At 42.7% G+C, this 16972-nt stretch overlaps 1 protein-coding gene across 4 annotated transcripts in view; it reads left to right on the top strand.

Moving 5' to 3' along the window:
* The window catches only part of LOC118359831 (protein kinase C and casein kinase substrate in neurons protein 1-like), a 54793-nt gene that overhangs the window by 8519 nt on the left and 29302 nt on the right, over window positions 1-16972 (top strand). Inside the window, exon 2 of one of the 4 annotated variants that reach the window (XM_035738644.2) lies at window positions 1959-2023. The exons of 2 other annotated variants lie outside the window; for them this stretch is intronic. The gene's annotated coding sequence lies outside the window, so the exon portion shown is untranslated. Of the gene's footprint in view, window positions 1-1958; window positions 2024-10656; window positions 10825-16972 lie in introns of those variants that run through there. One more of the 4 variants, XM_035738646.2, reaches the window with a different exon arrangement.

The following is a 16972-nucleotide window of genomic DNA, read 5'->3' as shown; positions in this document are numbered from 1 at the left end:
ATTAGGGAGGTCGGGCACTGATGTTTGACGATGAAGCCTGGCTCTCAGTCTGCGTTCCAATTCATCCCAAAGGTGTTCGATGGGGTTGAGGTCGGGGGTCTGTGTAGCCCAGTCAAGTCCTTCCACACCGATCTTGACAAATAATTTCTGTACCTCGCTTTGTGCACGCAATCCTTGATCATTTATTTACTAAGTAACTAAACAGTCACACAGAAATACATAAACACACAGACGTTATAGGTTATTGATTACTAATATAATGCAATAAAAAGTCCCTAGTGGACTAACCCGATATGACGGCTTGTTACACAATAAAAGGGTTGGAAAAAGAAAGAGCGGGAGAGACAGAGTGGGCTTATTGTACATACATGTGGAAAATACGCTCATCGTAAAAATAATATTTAGCACCCTAACAACCGCTCTTTCGGATTTAGAAATGCAACACATATTTACGCTTGTATGTCTTTGTCGTCTCTCTGTTGAAATCACCCGGTCTATCTATGAAAAGTAGTTTGACAGAAGTCTCTGGTTTGCCAGAGGTCACAATGTCCTTTGTAGTTGTAGTAGGCTTCTTTGTCTCTGAGTGTCTGTTAGACTGGATCCTTCAGATGTTCCACACGCGTTGGTCTTTGGGGAAATGTTATTATTTTCTCGTCTTCGGTTGAGTTTCCTAGACTATTTTACATAGACACATTCACAGTCTGCAGCTGTATATCTATTCACTTGTCGAGAGTTTCACCATTTTCTGGTGTTGTAATTTTAAACCATTTGTCAGCAATGTAGCCACCGCTCCACACTGTCTGGTCTGCAGAGATTGCAACCATTTCAACGTGTGGATTGTCCTCACTTTCTCTGGTCTAATGTACATTTTGCCACGAGTCCTTTTTAAGCACCCTGGTCAAAAGAGGTGTTTCATCACACCAGAATAATGTCTGTGCTCACGTAGGCATGGTTACTGACTAGATAAAACTTTATTTGAATTACAATTTCTCATTTAGAAGGCTAAAATCACATTGCTATCTTTTCACGAATAGTTTCATATTTAATCATATACGTTTTACAACATTTAGATGGAATTCCGATAACTAGGACGTGCACACTTGTAGAGCTACGGTTATCTTGTTATACCATCCTTAATGACACCTTAATGACATCACAAAACAACAAATTACATGACATGATTATTGTTTGGATCCCCACCAACCATTCCAGATGTTTGGATTCCAAAATGAATGTTCCAATGTCCAGTCTTTTGATGTTAAAGTCTCTCTACACACAAATTATTTTTAACTCAATACTGCAGAGCAGAAGGGAGAGTTTCTGCCAGGTATTTACAATCCGGTTGTTAAGTGATAAATCTCTGGTGGGAGAGAGGAGGAGGGGGGAATCTGGCTATCTGTCAGCCCTGTGCCGAGCTGATCTGGCACCTATGATCCTCAATCAAGAGAGAGAGAGAGAGTCATGACAGGTGGTTACTTTGAAGAATCTCAAGTAAACAAATCTAAATATATTTTCTAACACTTTTTTATGTCTTCACTATTATTCTACAATGTAGAAAATTGTAAAATAAAGAACAACACTTGAATGAGTAGGTGTGTTCAAACTTTTGACTGGTACAGTATATACATCTCTGGAAAAAATTAAGAGACCACTGCAAAATGATCAGTTTTTCTGGTTTTACTATTTATATACCCAAACACAAAGGTATGTGTTTGGGTAAAATTAACATTTTTGTTTTATTCTATAAACTAAGATACATGTTTTATGTACCCTTAAAAATAGTGTTACCACCCATCCTTTGTGCTGTGTCTGGTGGTCTGCTTTTTTGTCAAGTTGCCACACTGACATTTTATCTTCTCTCATGTAAAAATTATGGTCAGGTCAGGTTTATTCAAATAAGACTGCAGAAAATAGAGGGCGTCTGCAACACGTCTCCCTGAACCTGTCTCTCTGTGTAGGTGATCTCCTGTAGAGGACAGCAGCTCTCTCCAAGGGAAACCTGATTTCCCATCCAGTGGAGAATGTGAGTCTTCAACCTTGTCCTCTTTGTCTCTAAGCCTTTCTATGATTTAGTATATGTAGTATATATTTAGTAGGATTGTCTTTATACTTGGGGTTGCAATAGACCTGCAGTGCTCATCAGGCTTCTCAAAGGAACCACATGTTTGTTGGCTGTAGTTTGGTCTCTGAAGCATTGTTCTAATGGCCGTCTGGTTCATACATGTTTAACTAGGTAAACGCTCCCGTTGGGCTAATTAAAAGCAGCACATCACTAATATGTCATGAGGTGGTCATTCCTTTACAGGCCCCGGCTCACTGGGGGTGGTTCTGTAAGAGGGCACTGCACTCAGATTAACAGGCCATTCTATTTCCTGTCCATTCTGTTCCATCCAATGTAACCTGTGACATACAGTAAATACTTACCTATGTCCACATACCCTAGACCTCCTCTGACCAGGCCTTGGTGTCCTCTCGTCTTTAACATTTGAACTATACATTTGGTCTCACCTGGTCTTCTTGTTTGAGTGGAGCGTCTATGGATTACAGTTAAAGAATTATGAATTCACAAGCGCTTTCATCATCTCCCCTAAAATAGCACAAACACCGTCAAACAATAATTCAGGAATAATTACTGTTCCTTGTTTGATCACTTACTCCGTGTGGTCTGTCAGACAACTTCCTTAGGCTGTGTTTGGTTAGCCCAGTTCTGTGGGTCTGCTCTAGTCCAGGTACCCACAGCTGTCTGAGCTGGGGTGAGAGGTGTATGTGTACTGATCTGTGTTGGTGGAAAATAGGGAGTGTGTGTGTGTGTGTGTGTGTGTGTGTGTGTGTGTGTGTGTGTGTGTGTGTGTGTGTGTGTGTGTGTGTGTGTGTGTGTGTGTGTGTGTGTGTGTGTGTGTGTGTGTGTGTGTGTGTGTGTGTGTATTGTGATTCAGCACACGTGAAAATGTGCAATCCAACAGTGTAGAAAACTGCAAGAAGGAAAATAGTAGTCAAATTGTCCATTAGAGTCAAAATGCACACACTACATAGTCTGATGAACCTTCTTAAACCAAGACCTTTATAGTGACTGATCTGCCTGTGGCCATACGAGCTGTTTACGTATAGAAGCATACGATGCTTATGGACTGGACAGTTCTCCTGTTATTGTATCTCAACTGTCAGGCATGGTCTGTCATTTCATGTTAGTGCTGCTAATATACTGCCTTGATGTACTTGAGGTTACGATTGGAGTATGTTTTGTTACACAACCAAACCCGTAGTAGACCCAGACATGGTACAATTAGCTCTGCACCTATGCATCTGCTAAACTCTCTCTGAGACAACATAAACATTGTAGTAAGCCAGTTATGAAGATGTTGTGTAAGTGTTACATGGGCTAAGCTGTAAATGAATGTCAGTAGGTAGACATGGTGTTAGATAGCATGTAGATTAATGTCAATCATCATTAGTGTGCTGCTGCCGTTTTATTTTCACCTTGTCTATGATAATGATAGATTAACATACATTCTGTATATAGGATTATTGTGAGAGTATCAAGGTATCTAATGTCTCTGCTTGCTTGTCATAACATCAGTTTGCACCTCAGAGCAGCGAACCATCCATCATGTGAGCTCTTCCACAAACACAACTACATTCTGTATCTATCCTCTTTTTACAGCATTCAGGTTAAGATGAATGATGAATTAAGATGGATTTTAGGCCAGGGGATCACACACACACACACTCTGGCAGTATTTACCGTGCCTTTGAAGAATCAGTGTTCTGGGGAGCGTCAGGCAGCTAAATGGAGGTAAGGAAGAGAAAGGCTGGTGTTTGAAGAGCTCCGCTCTCAGATTCAGTATCGCCTTCCCCCTGCTCCTTCCATCTCTGTGCCTCGGCTCTGGAAAAACTGGACCAGGGTGGAGGGACATGAGAGCCCTGTCTACATTCACCATCTCTCTCCCCATCCGATGGAAGTGGTAGAGCGGACAGCCATTGCTGCTGCCTGTACAGTGCATGCTCTTCCCCTTTAACACCCTTTACAATATGTCAGTCTTCCTCCGCCCCCTATCTCTTTCTCCTCCTCTGCTCTCCATCATTCTCTCCCCTCCTCCCATGGTTTTCTCTCTTTACCACACTCACTGTCACCAGGAGGCTTGTGGCAGAAGGCTTGTGGGTTACATAACCACTGCAGCAGCACTCTGGACACTGTTAAATCAGTGTGTGTGAGGGATGTGTGGTGTGTGTGTGTGTGTGTGTGTGTGTGTGTGTGTGTGTGTGTGTGTGTGTGTGTGTGTGTGTGTGTGTGTGTGTGTGTGTGTGTGTGTGTGTGTGTGTGTGTGTGTGTGTGCGTGCGCGCGCGCGCGCGTGTGTGCGTGTGTGTGTGTGTGTGTGTGTGTGTGAGAGAGAGCTGTTTGATGTACTGTATTTGGAGAATGCATGTCATTGTTGTCGGTTAGCTACGTAAACACATCAGGCATTCAGCAGTTCTTCACAGTAAATGCTGCCAGAGAGTGTGTACTTGAGTGTGTGTGTACTGATACTGTATGTGTGTGTCCTGCAATTAGTGCCTTTTATTTCTTGAATAAAGCAAACATCTTTGCCTACCGTGATATTTCAGTCGTGTAAAGCCTGGGGATCTACACACTCTCTCTCTCTCTCTCTCTCTCTCTTAATTGAGAAAGGGGCTTTATTGGCAAATGTATGTTTACAGCAACATGATGAAAACCATGCTGTACCATTTAACTCTGCTTAAAATTTTCATCAACGTTTTTTCTCTTCTTGAAGCTCTGTAATCAAAATGATTGCTAATGCAGTGTGTGCAGTGAGGATTTTCAAGACAGAGATAAATGTGTAATATGCAGTGTGTGCGCAGGCAATTCATAAATAGAAATGCTGAGGCACTTGATAAAACGACTGCAATTCAAACCTTGCATTAAGCTGTATCAATATCTCTATATATTTATTTTATGTTATTTAAACTTGATTTAACTTGGCAAGTCAGCTAAGAACAAATTCTTATTTACAATGACGGCCTACCAGAAGGCAAAAGACCTCCTGCGGGGACGGGGGCTGGGATTACAAATACAAATAAATGAATAAAAAAATATAGGACAAAACACACATCACGACAAGAGAGACAACACTACATAAAGAGAGACCTAAGACAACAACATAGCATGGTAGCAACACATGACAACACAGCATGGTAGCAGCACAACATGGCAGCAGCACAACATGGCAGTAGCACAACATGGTAGCAGCACAAAACAGGGTACAAACAACAGCACAAAGGGCAAGAAGGTAGACAACAATACATCACGCAAAGCAGCCACAACTGTCAGTAAGAGTGTCCATAATTGAGTCTTTGAATTAAGAAATAGAGATAAAACTGTCCAGTTTGAGTGTTTGTTGCAGAGAACTGAAAAGACGAGCGACCCAGCAATGTGTGTGCTTTGGGGACCTTTATCTGCATGTCAAAATCAAATTGTATTAGTCACATGCACCGAATACAACAGTGAAATGCTTACTTACAAGCCCTGAACCAACAATGCCGTTTTTTTTAAAGAATAAGAAATAAAGTAACAAGTTGTAGCATCCTGACCTTAGAGAGCCTTTATATGTCTCTATTTGGTTTGGTCAGGGTGTGATTTGGGGTGGGCATTTTGTATTTCATATACCTTTGACTATTGGATGTTCTTATAGGTACTTTAGTATTGCCAGTGTAACAGTATAGCTTCCGTCTCTCTCCTCGCTCCTCCCTGGGCTCGAACCAGGAACACAACGACAACAGCCACCTTCGAAGCAGCGTTACCCCTGCAGAGCAAGGGGAACAACTACTAGAAGGCTCAGAGAAAGTGACTTTGAAATGCTATTAGCGCACGCTAACTAGCTAGTCATTTCACTTCAGTTACACCAGCCTCATGTCGGGAGTTGATAGGCTTGAAGTCATAAACAGCAAAATGCTTGACGAACAACGAAGAGCTGCTGGCAAAATGCACGAAAGTGCTGTTTGAATGAATTTTTACACGCCTGCTTCTGCCTACCACCGCTCAGTCAGATACTTGTATGCTTGTATGCTCAGTCAGATTATATGCAATGCAGGACACGCTAGATAATATCTAGTAATATCATCAACCATGTGTAGTTAACTAGAGATTATGATTGATTGTTTTTTATAAGATAAGTTTAATGCTAGCTAGCAACTTACCTTGGCTTACTGCATTCGCGTAACAGGCAGTCTCCTTGTGGAGTGCAACGAGAGAGAGGCAGGTCGTTATTGCGTTGGACTAGTTAACTGTAATGTTGCAAGATTGGGTCCCCTGAGCTGACAAGGTGAAAATCTGTTGTTCTGCCCCTGAACAAGGCAGTTAACCCACCGTTCCTAGGCCATCATTGAAAATAAGAATGTGTTCTTAACTGACATGCCTAGTTAAATAAATACCAATTTCCGATTGTTATGAAAACTTGAAATCAGCCCTAATTAATCGGCCATTCCGATTAATCGGTCGACCTCTAGCACTTTGGTCCACTTCCAACGACACCCGTGACACAAGTAGTTAAAGAGCAGCAGTAAAATAACAATAGCGAGACTATATACAGGAGGGTACTGGTACAGAGTCAATGTGTGGGTCACTGGTTAGTTGAGGTAATATGTACATGTAGGTAGAGTTATTAAAGTGACTGCATACATGATAACAACAGAGAGTAGCAGCGGTGTAAAGGGGGTCAATGAAAATAGTCTGGGTAGCCATTTGGTTAGGTGTTCAGGAGTCTTGTGGCTTGGGGGTAGAAGCTGTTTAGAAGCTTCTTGGACCTAGATTTGGCGCTCTGGTACCACTTGCCGTGCGGTAGCAGAGAGAACAATCTATGACTGGATGGCTGTAGCAGAGAGAACAGTCTATGACTAGGGTGGCTGGAGTCTTTTTAGGGCCTTCCTCTGACACTGCCTGGTATGGAGGTCCTGGATGGCAGGAAGCTTGGCCGCAGTGATGTGCTGGGCCGTACGCACTACCCTCTGTCGTGCCTTGTGGTTGGAGGCTGAGCAGTTGCCATACCAGGCGATGATGATGCAACAAGTCAGGATGCTCTCGATGGTGGAGCTATAGAACCTTTTGAGGATCTGAGGACCCATGCCAAATCTTTTCAGTCTCCTGAGGGGGAATAGGTTTTGTCGTACCTTCTTCATGACTGTCTTGGTGTGTTTGGACCAAGTTAGTTTGTTGGTGATGTGTACACCAAGGAACTTGAAGCTCTCAACCTGCTCCACTGCAACCCCGTCGATAAGAATGGGGGCGTGCTCGGTCCTCTTTTTCCTGTAGTCCACAACCATCTCCTTTGTCTCAAAGCTGCTTATTTTGATACATAACCTTATAGCGAGCAAGGTTTTGGCCTTGCTGTGTGGCTAGTCTACTTGGCATGACTTGTAGCATGTAGACCTTTCCTGTGGCTATTGTACTCTTCCTATAGCTGTGTTTGTTCTCAGTACCATGCTCAGGGCTGTGTTCACCCTTTGTTGATAATGTGTATTGACTGTTGATGATTTGACAGGAGTAATGAAGTGTGTGGTGTGAAGGTGGGGAATGTATCACGTCCCGCTGAGAACATAGATTGATTCTGCTTTATCCACAAGAGAGTTATTTTGGTAGAGGGACAAATCTGTCTGTGTCCCTGGAGTCTTAACAAGATCACAGAGGCCAGTACTGAACTAGCTCAACATGGCTAAGCCTGTCCCATGTAACCGGTCAGTGTCTCTGGCCTGCTGGAGCAATGACATCATCAGCTGTTCCTGCTGCACTCTAATGCAATGTTGGGTTGTATTCATTATGGCACACATTGTAGCAAAATGCTTTAAAGCACTTGTTCAACTTAAAATGAGAACAAGCGGTACATATTGTCCTAGCACCCTTTGTTACGTTTTCTTTTGTTTGGTGCCTAGTGAATACAATCCTGGGCTGGACTGGTAGGAAGGCATGGGAGGGAGCTGGATGTTGTGTCCCTCCACCCAGAAGCCCTGGCCCTGTAGCAAGCCCTAGGGCTATGCTAACTACCGTAGGCCACCTCTGAATCAGAGGGCTGAGTCACTGAAATGGAATCCTTACAAATGGTGATTCATTTGTCTTCCTGTGTGAATGTATGTGCCTCTCGTGATGACAGAGAGCAGTTGAATAAGCAGGATGTATTACACCTGTGTGCCTGAAGGCCAGGTCTGAGCAGACATTCAGTGGAATGTGAATGCAATCGGCTACTGTATTTGTACTGAATCTCTCTGGCTGAGCTCAGTATTATCATCCTGATGGTGTGTAGCGCTGTCCCGCCCACATCCATTTGTTCATCATACTGGTTTTCCCTCCTGCTCACACGAGGAGGAATGCCTCCCACGCACACATGCTGCAGTGCATTCAGATACTGCTCAATACTGCTCAGAGTCTGCCTTCGTGTAGATTTGCTTCCAGTCAATGATCCAGTCCTCATTTGAAAGAGCTTCCAAAGAGCAGCCTGTAGACTTTCTCTCACTGCTGCGGTGCCTTCATTCCCTCTCTCTCTCTCTGAAAGAACATTTGATATAGCGCAGCAGCATTTCAGTCTCTTTCATCACAATATGCAGCGGGTGTGTAGTGGGGGTGGGGCAGAATGCATTGTCGTCCTCATGTGACCTTTGACTCCCCTCACATTGCTCCAAGGGAAACACTAGCCAATGACTATAACTGTACATGATTGATTGCGGAGTGGCCTGATGACACTCATCCACCTAACCACCCCTCATGTTCTCGCCTGATTAATCTGTGTAATGGCCAGCTTCCCACCCTCATCTCATCTACACTGACCCCTCCAACCTTCTGTCACGTGACAGGCTTATTGATGGTCTTGGCTGTCATGGTATCTGTGATGATGCAAGCACCGAACACACAGCTCTGTAGCGCTGTCTTTCTCCTGGCAACATTCAACAGCCTGTTTATTCCACCCTACCGCTGTCATGGCATCGCCCGCCCCCGAGATGAATCACATCTCTCTCATGATCTATTTAGCTACCACTCTGACCCATCGGTGCTCTCTATTCCGCTCACCAACTATCTTGCTTACAACAGCTTCCTGCGCTCTCTGCACCTGCTCCACCCAGTCTCACTTGGGACAGGCTTAGCCATGTTGAGCCTAGTCAGTATTGGGCTCTATGATCTTGTCAAGACTCCAGGGACACAGGAGGATTTGTCCCTCTGTCCCTGTTAAAAGACCTCAGTTTCTCTCTCTCAAAAGCCTCACTCTCTCTCTCTCTCTCTCTCTCCCTTTCCCTCTCTCAGAAGCCTCATACTCTCTCTCTCGCTCTCTCTCTTTCTCTCTCCCCCCCTCTCTCAGAAGCCTCTCTCCCCTTCTCCCTCCCTGACTCTCTGTTCTCTCTCTTTCTCTCTCTCTCTCTCAAAAGCCTCTCTCTCTCTCTCTCTCAGAAGCCTCACCCTTTCCCTCTCTCTCTCTCCCTTTCTCTCCCTCTCTCTCAGAAGTCTCACTCTCCCCCTCCCTATCTTTATTTCTCTAATTTCTTCTCTCTCCCCTTGAGGAGCCTTTGCCTCTCTTTCCTCCTCTCTCCTTGTGTCTTCCCTCCCAGCATCTCAATATAAGGTCCTCTCAGAGTGTTTTTTTTTTGTATAGCAGCCGCCATGACAGGTAGAGTGTTTCAAGAACCCGACATGTTCTAGAAAGTACACGGCAGATAGTTGCTATTGGATGCCAGACAACCACCATTATGGAATTCATAATGTTTGGATAAGAGTGAGTTTTAGATGAGCTCAGGCGTGTTTGAGTAAACTACCTACCTGGTTTGGTAATCAGCTTCCTTTCTAATCAGTGACAGAAAGGGGGATGGTGGGGTGTAAGAGAATAAAGTTAGACCCTGACTCTGAAATCTGATTACTGTAATAGGTTTACATGTGTGTTGTGGTTGTCTCTCAAGGCTTTAGAAGAGCCACGAACAGCCCTATTACGATGGTGTATCCTTTATATATTACCCCAAAAATATAAACTATATTTCATGCTGAAACCCTCAAATGAAACAAGTTGATGGTTTATATTTAGGTTAATGTTTTACAGCTTTGTCATTCCATTTTTAGTATTAGAAAATCATCTTATTTAATTATTTCATATATTTTACGTGTGATAATGCCACACAGAGGGCCAGAGGTAATTACAAACACCAGTCAAAATCTGAAGTAACAAATCAAATCTATTTTATTGGCCACAGACACATATTTAGCAGATATTATTGTGGGTGTAAGGAAATGCTATTAGATTTCTTATGATAAATTACATAAAATCCTTGAAAGATACCAAAATGCTGGTAATTTACTGGTAAACTTCTAAAGTTTCCAGTAATATACCCTCCCGTTGCAACCCTAGACTTGTGTGTGGCTTTTTTGCATGTACACACAACACACACACAGAACACAGCCCTACCTCTCTCTCTCACACACAAATGTATGATGCCTGGCACGTTTATCTAGCAAGTCTATCAATACATAATCACACTCTGCTAGGTAGTGTAATCTCAGACTTCTTCTCTCTTTCTATCTTTGCAATGCATGTATATTCTATTGCTCCTCCTATCTTCTCCTATCCTCTTCTTTACCCTCCCTCCCCTTCTAAGCCATTCAGCTGGAACGTTGCAGGATTATCTTTCCAACATTGAGAAACACTGGCTTATTCACACTGGGTCTGGCTAAAACGGCCCAAAATAATACTTGAATAATAGTTGAAGAGGGAGTAGCCCCGTGCATCGTTCCCACAAGGGCTTGTGGATATACTTTTCTGTTTGATAGTGTCCTTCAATCTGTTTTCATGGGTGCAATTAGGGTAAGCGAAAACAATGAATATTGTTGCTAATTTGTGAGCCATAATGGCTTTGCCTTTTGCCGTAGTTTATTTCCTTGTTGCTGTACTGTTCGACAGATGGCAGAATATTTATTGTACAGTGCAATATCCTGCAAACTTTGTCTTCAAGAGAAGTCTTTGATTAATTTATTGCCCACGGCTTGGATCAAAACTTGAATATAACATTTGGCTGTATGTTACTTATTCAAGTCATTTGAATTGCCTTCAGTTTGTTAAATGGTCTGTCCTCTTGCATTTAAGTGTAGTTATTGAGGGAGACTGTGTTCTGGTAGTTTTTTTATATGGACATCTAGTTTATAGTAGACATGGTTTGATATAGGCTTATGGTTTGAAAGATTTGGGAGGGTTTCTCTGAGATACTGACGGTAAATTACTTACATCAGCTTACGGAATCAGTTCAGGTGCAATAAGTCAAAAGAACCTTCTGAGTCTTGCTCTAAAAAAGAAGTAGAATGGGTATCTGTTTGGATTGGCACAATTGCCGACCTTGAAGCCACACGTAACACAAACATTATGTGTAATATATTGAAGCCTTGATGTAGATATTTTCATGTTTAGATATGACACCTGTCATACTGAACATCAATTGATGAATCAATCAATTATTCTCTCTTCCTCTCTTTTTCTCGTCTCCTTCTCACCATCCATTGTGAAGGAAGGCAACTTACTGGCGGAATTGACCCAAATAACTAAGCAGCATGTCTCCCGACCCCCCCCTCACACTTCCCCTCATGTGATGATTACTTTTTTTTGTGTCACTCTACAATCCTGAGTACCAGAGGAGGAGGAAGTATTGTAAATAAGAATGTGTTCTTAACTAACTTGCATAGTTAAATAAAGGTTCAATAAAAATAATATATAATAATTCTCATTCTGTAGTGTAGCCTAGTGACCATCTGAACCTGAGGATCTTTGGGTCCACATTATCCTTTAGTATCAACAAACATTGTGCCCGATCTATCAATGTACCCTTGACACTATAATAGTTTGTGTGGTTATAATGCATAAAAAGACTGTGACCTTCCATGTAGCTTTTCTCACAAGAGAATTTTGAAATGTTATGAGTTCTGTTTTTCCCTTGTTATTTCACATTCATGGTAATGCTGCTGAAGGTTAGGTGTGATTTAGTTAGCTTTTCAATGTCACAAGTGTGTGTACATGTATATATCTTAAAGTTGATAATCTAAGATACAAACTTGACACTAAAGCAAAGGTTTTATACAGTTTTTTCAAAGAGTATACAGTTACAGTTGAAGTCGGAAGTTTACATACACCTTAGCCAAATACATTTAAACTCAGTTTTTCACAATTCCTGACATTTAATCCTAGTAAAAATTCCCTGTTAGGATCACCACTTTATTTTAAGAATGTGAAATGTCAGAATAATAGCAGAGAGAATGATTTATTTCAGCTTTTATTTCTGTCATTACATTCCCAGTGGGTCAGAAGTTCACATACAATTAGTATTTGGTAGCATTACCTTTAAATTGTTTATCTTGGGTCAAACGTTTCGGGTAGCCTTCCACAAGCTACCCACAATAAGTTGGTGAATTTTGGCCCATTCCTCCTGACAGAGCTGGTGTAACTGAGTCCGCTTTGTAGGCCTCCTTGCTCCCACACGCTTTTTCAGTTCTGCCCACAAATTTTCTATGGGATTGATGTCAGGGCTTTGTAATGGCCACTCCAATACCTTGACTTTGTTGTCCTTAAGCCATTTTGCCACAATTCTGGAAGTATGGTTGGGGTCATTGTCCATTTGGAAGACCCATTTGCGACAAAAAAACTGATGTCTTGAGATGTTGCTTCAATATATCCTCATAAATTTCCATCCTCACCATGCCATCTATTTTGTGAAGTACACCAGTCCCTCCTGCAGAAAAGCACCCCCACAACATGATGCTGCCAACCCCGTGCTTCACGGTTGGGATGGTGTTATTCGGCTTGCAAGCCTCCCCCTTTTCCCTCCAAACATAACGATAGTTGTTATGGCCAAACAGTTCTATTTTTGTTTCATCAGACCAGCGGACATTTCTCCAAAAAGTACCATCTTTGTCCCCATGTGCAGTTGCAAACCGTAGTCTGGCTTTTTTATGGCGGTTTTGGAGCAGTGGCTTCTTCCTTGCTGAGCGGCCTTTCTGATTATGTCAATATAGTACTCGTTTTACTGTGGGTATATAGATACTTTTGTACCTGTTTCCTTCAGCATCTTCACAAGGTTCTTTGCTGTTGTTCTGGGATTGATTTGCACTTTTCTCACCAAAGTACGTTCATCTCTAGGAGACAGAACGCGTCTCCTTCCCGAGCGGTATGACGGCTGCGTGGTCCCATGGTGTTTATACTTGCGTACTATTGTTTGTATAGATGAACGTGGTACCTTCAGGCGTTTGGAAATTGCTCCCATGGTTGAACCAGACTTGTGGAGGTCTACAATGTTTTTTCTGAGGTCTTTGCTGATTTCTTTAGATTTTCCCATGATGTCAAGCAAAGAGGCACTGAGTTTGAAGGTAAAGCCTTGAAATACATCCACAGGTACACCTCTAATTGACTCAAATTATGTCAATTAGCCTATCAGAAGCTTCTAAACCATTCCATAATTTTCTGGAATTTTCCAAGCTGTTTAAAGGCACTGTCAACTTAGTGTATGTAAACTTCTGACCCTCTGGAATTGTGATACAGTGAATTATAAGTTAAATAATCTGTCTGTAAACAATTGTTGGAAGAATTACTTGTGTTATGCACAAAGCAGATGTCCTAACCGACTTGCCAAAACTATAGTTTGTTAACAAGAAATTTGTGGAGTGATTGAAAAACAAGTTTTAATGATTACAACCTAAGTGTATGTAAACTTCCGACTTCAACTGTATGTTTAGGTGTGGTTTGTGTTTATTTATAATTTATTGTATGGATGCCTGTAAAATGGAGCATGTTTCACACAACATTTCACACAACATTTCACATTCACCCAAATGAATGAATGTTTAAAACATATTAGAAACTGTGTGTTTCGATCCTTGAATGCCGTTTGGCTGACCACGGGTATTACAAAACATTTATTTTTACTGCTTTTATTCCATTAAAGACCAGTTTATAATAGCAATAAGGCACCTTGGGTGTTTGTGATATATGGCCAATATACCATACCATGGCTAAGGGCTGATGCGTTGCGTCGTGCGTAAAAGGACAGCCCTTAGCCGTGGTATATTGGCCATATATCACACCTCCTCAGGCCTTATTGCTCAAATCTATCTTTATTCACTATAGTATAATAACCATATTATAGTGGTGTGTAGTGTAGAGCCATATGGGTTTCTTCATGAGCTCAGCTTTTCAAATCAAATCACATTTTATTGGTCACATACACATGGTTAGCAGATGTTAATACAAGTGTAGCGAAATGCTTGTGCTTCTAGTTCCGACAATGCAGTAATATCTAACAAGTAATCTTAACAATTTCCCAACAACTACCTAATACACACAAATCTAAAGGGGATTATTGAGAATATGTACATATGAAGGAGTGATGGTCGAGCGGCATAGGCAAGATGCAATAGATGGTATAAAATACAGTGTATATACATATGATATGAGTAATGTAAGATATGTAAACATTATTTAAAGTGGCATTATTTAAAGTGACATTGTTTAAAGTGACTAGTGGTCAATTTATTAAAGTGGCCAGTGATTGGGTCTCAATGTAGGCAGCAGCTTATCTGAGTTAGTGATTGCTGTTTAGCAGTCTGATGGCCTTGAGATAGAAGCTGTTTTTCAGTTACCTCGGTGGCAGCTTTGATGCACCTGTACTGACCTCGCCTTCTGGATGGTAGCGGTGTGAACAGGCAGTGGCTCAGGTGGTTGTTGTCCTTGATGATCTTTTTGGCCTTCATGTTACATTGGGTACTGTAGGTGTCATGGAGGGCAGGTAGTTTGCCCCCGGTGATGTGTTGTGCAGACCTCACTACTCTCTGGAGAGCCTTACGGTTGTGGGCGGAGCAGTTGCCGTACCAAGCTGTGATACAGCCCGACAGGGTGCTCTCGATTGTGCACCTGTAAAAGTTTGTCAGGCTTTTGGGTGACAAGGCAAATTTCTTCAGCCTCCTGAGGTTCAGCCTCTTGTTGCGCCTTCCTGTTGCGCCTTCTTCACCACAATGTCTGTGTGGGTGGACCATTTCAATTTGTCTGTGATGTGTACGCTGAGGAACTTAAAACTTTCCACCTTCTCCACTGCTGTCCCTTCGATGTGGATAGTGGGGTGCTCCCTCTGCTGTTTCCTGAATCTCCTTTGTTTTGTTGACGTTGACTGAGAGGTTGCTTTCCTGACACCACACTCCCGAGTTTCCTCACGTTGTTGGTAATCAAGCCCACTACTGTTGTGTCGTTTGCAAACTTGATGATTGATTTGGAGGCGTGCATGGCCACGCAGTCGTGGGTGAACAGGGAGTACAGGAGGGGGCTGAGCATGCACGCTTGTGGGGCCCAAGTGTTGAGGATCAGCGGAGTGGAGGTGATGTTTCCTACCTTCACCAACTGTGGGCGGCCCATCAGGAAGTCCAGGACCCAATTGCACAGGGTGGGCTTGAGACCCAGGGCCTCCAGCTTGAGGATGAGCTCGGAGGGTACTATGGTGTTGAATGCTGAGCTGTAGTCAATGAACAGCATTCTTACATAGGTATTCTTCTTGTCCAGATGGGATAAGGCAGTGTGATGGCGATTGCATAGTATGTGGACCTGTTGGGGGGGTATGCAAACTGAAGTGGGTCTAGGGTGGCCGTTAAGGTGGATGTGATATGATCCTTGACTAGTCTCTTAAAGCACTTCATGATGACATAAGTGAGTGCTACAGGGCGGCAGTCATTTAGTTATCTTTGCCTTCTTGGGTACAGGAACAATGGTGGCCATCTTGAAGCATGTGGGGACAGCAGACTGGGATAGGGAGCGATTGAAAATGTCTGTAAACACACCAGCCAGCTGGTCTGCGCATGCTCTGAGGACGCGGCTAGGTATGCCGTCTGGGACAGCAGCCTTGTGAGGGTTAACACATTTAAATGTTTTACTCACGTCGGCCATGGAGAAGGAGAGGGGGGCTTAGCCGGCTCTGGAGGATCCAGGGATCCATAGGCTAATTTGAGGGCCAGACTGACAGACAGGTAGACGGACCTATGATCTCACTGAAATGAGAATCACACCAATAATAATGGGTGGGTCATAGCGTGTGAGTGATGTCATCTAGAGAACTGGACCAGCAGGTTGAAGTGTTGAATTTCATCTTTTACTTTCTCATCGGCCTATTGACATATTGAAAAATAAGTATTGTGAGTGTTATAGTACAAACAGTGAAGTAGATTCTCACTCTCGTGTTGTCTTGGCTCAGCTGGCTGAAACATTGTCTGTAGCATATCAAACAGATGTAATGCCTTTGCTGAGTCATGACATCTGATTTTTATGCCTGATATAGATCTTATTGCCCAAAAGAATTACAGGGCAATGACTCTGACAGTACACAGAGAGACCCTGAGCTCTTTCTTCACCCACGGGTCTCTGTGTATACACCTGCTCTTCAGCACAGCTGTAACCTTTACTCTGGCAAGGAAGTGGTCATTTCTGGAGGCGGAGGGCAAACCGTGTGTCATTGTTCTTTCTGCATGAGGAGTTCTCTTTTCACAGAGAATATGAAAAGAACTGGCAATATTATTTCATCGTCGAACAACAGTATTTAAAGGTCTCTCTCATAGTAAATCTGTCAGTGTGAGCCGCAATGACTGTAAATATTGTGTTTGACAAACTGCACTGTGTTACTGTGCGGCTGATTCAGCCATTGCTGTACTGTAACTGCAATATAGCTGCCCTGCCTGTGCTCCTCGGTGCTCCTGCTAGTGTCACGATTCATCACACAGTACAGAATGTTCCCTGGTTCAGATTGAGATGAGTAGCCCATCATCGAGGCTTTGAGGTTACATACTGCAGAAATGTGTTCAAAGTAAACACACTGTAGAAACACTGTACCTCTATATTGCATACTTTTTCAAGTAGCAGGCACAGCCACACAAACCACACAAATTCAGTCTTAATGCCAACTGCTCATGATTATTGTGGCGTTGTGACAGATTAAGAC

This window comes from Oncorhynchus keta, chromosome 27 (assembly GCF_023373465.1).
Source record: "Oncorhynchus keta strain PuntledgeMale-10-30-2019 chromosome 27, Oket_V2, whole genome shotgun sequence".
Lineage (NCBI taxonomy): Eukaryota > Metazoa > Chordata > Actinopteri > Salmoniformes > Salmonidae > Oncorhynchus > Oncorhynchus keta.
Note: the sequence above shows the minus strand (reverse complement) of the source record. Positions and strands in the feature narration are given on the sequence as shown.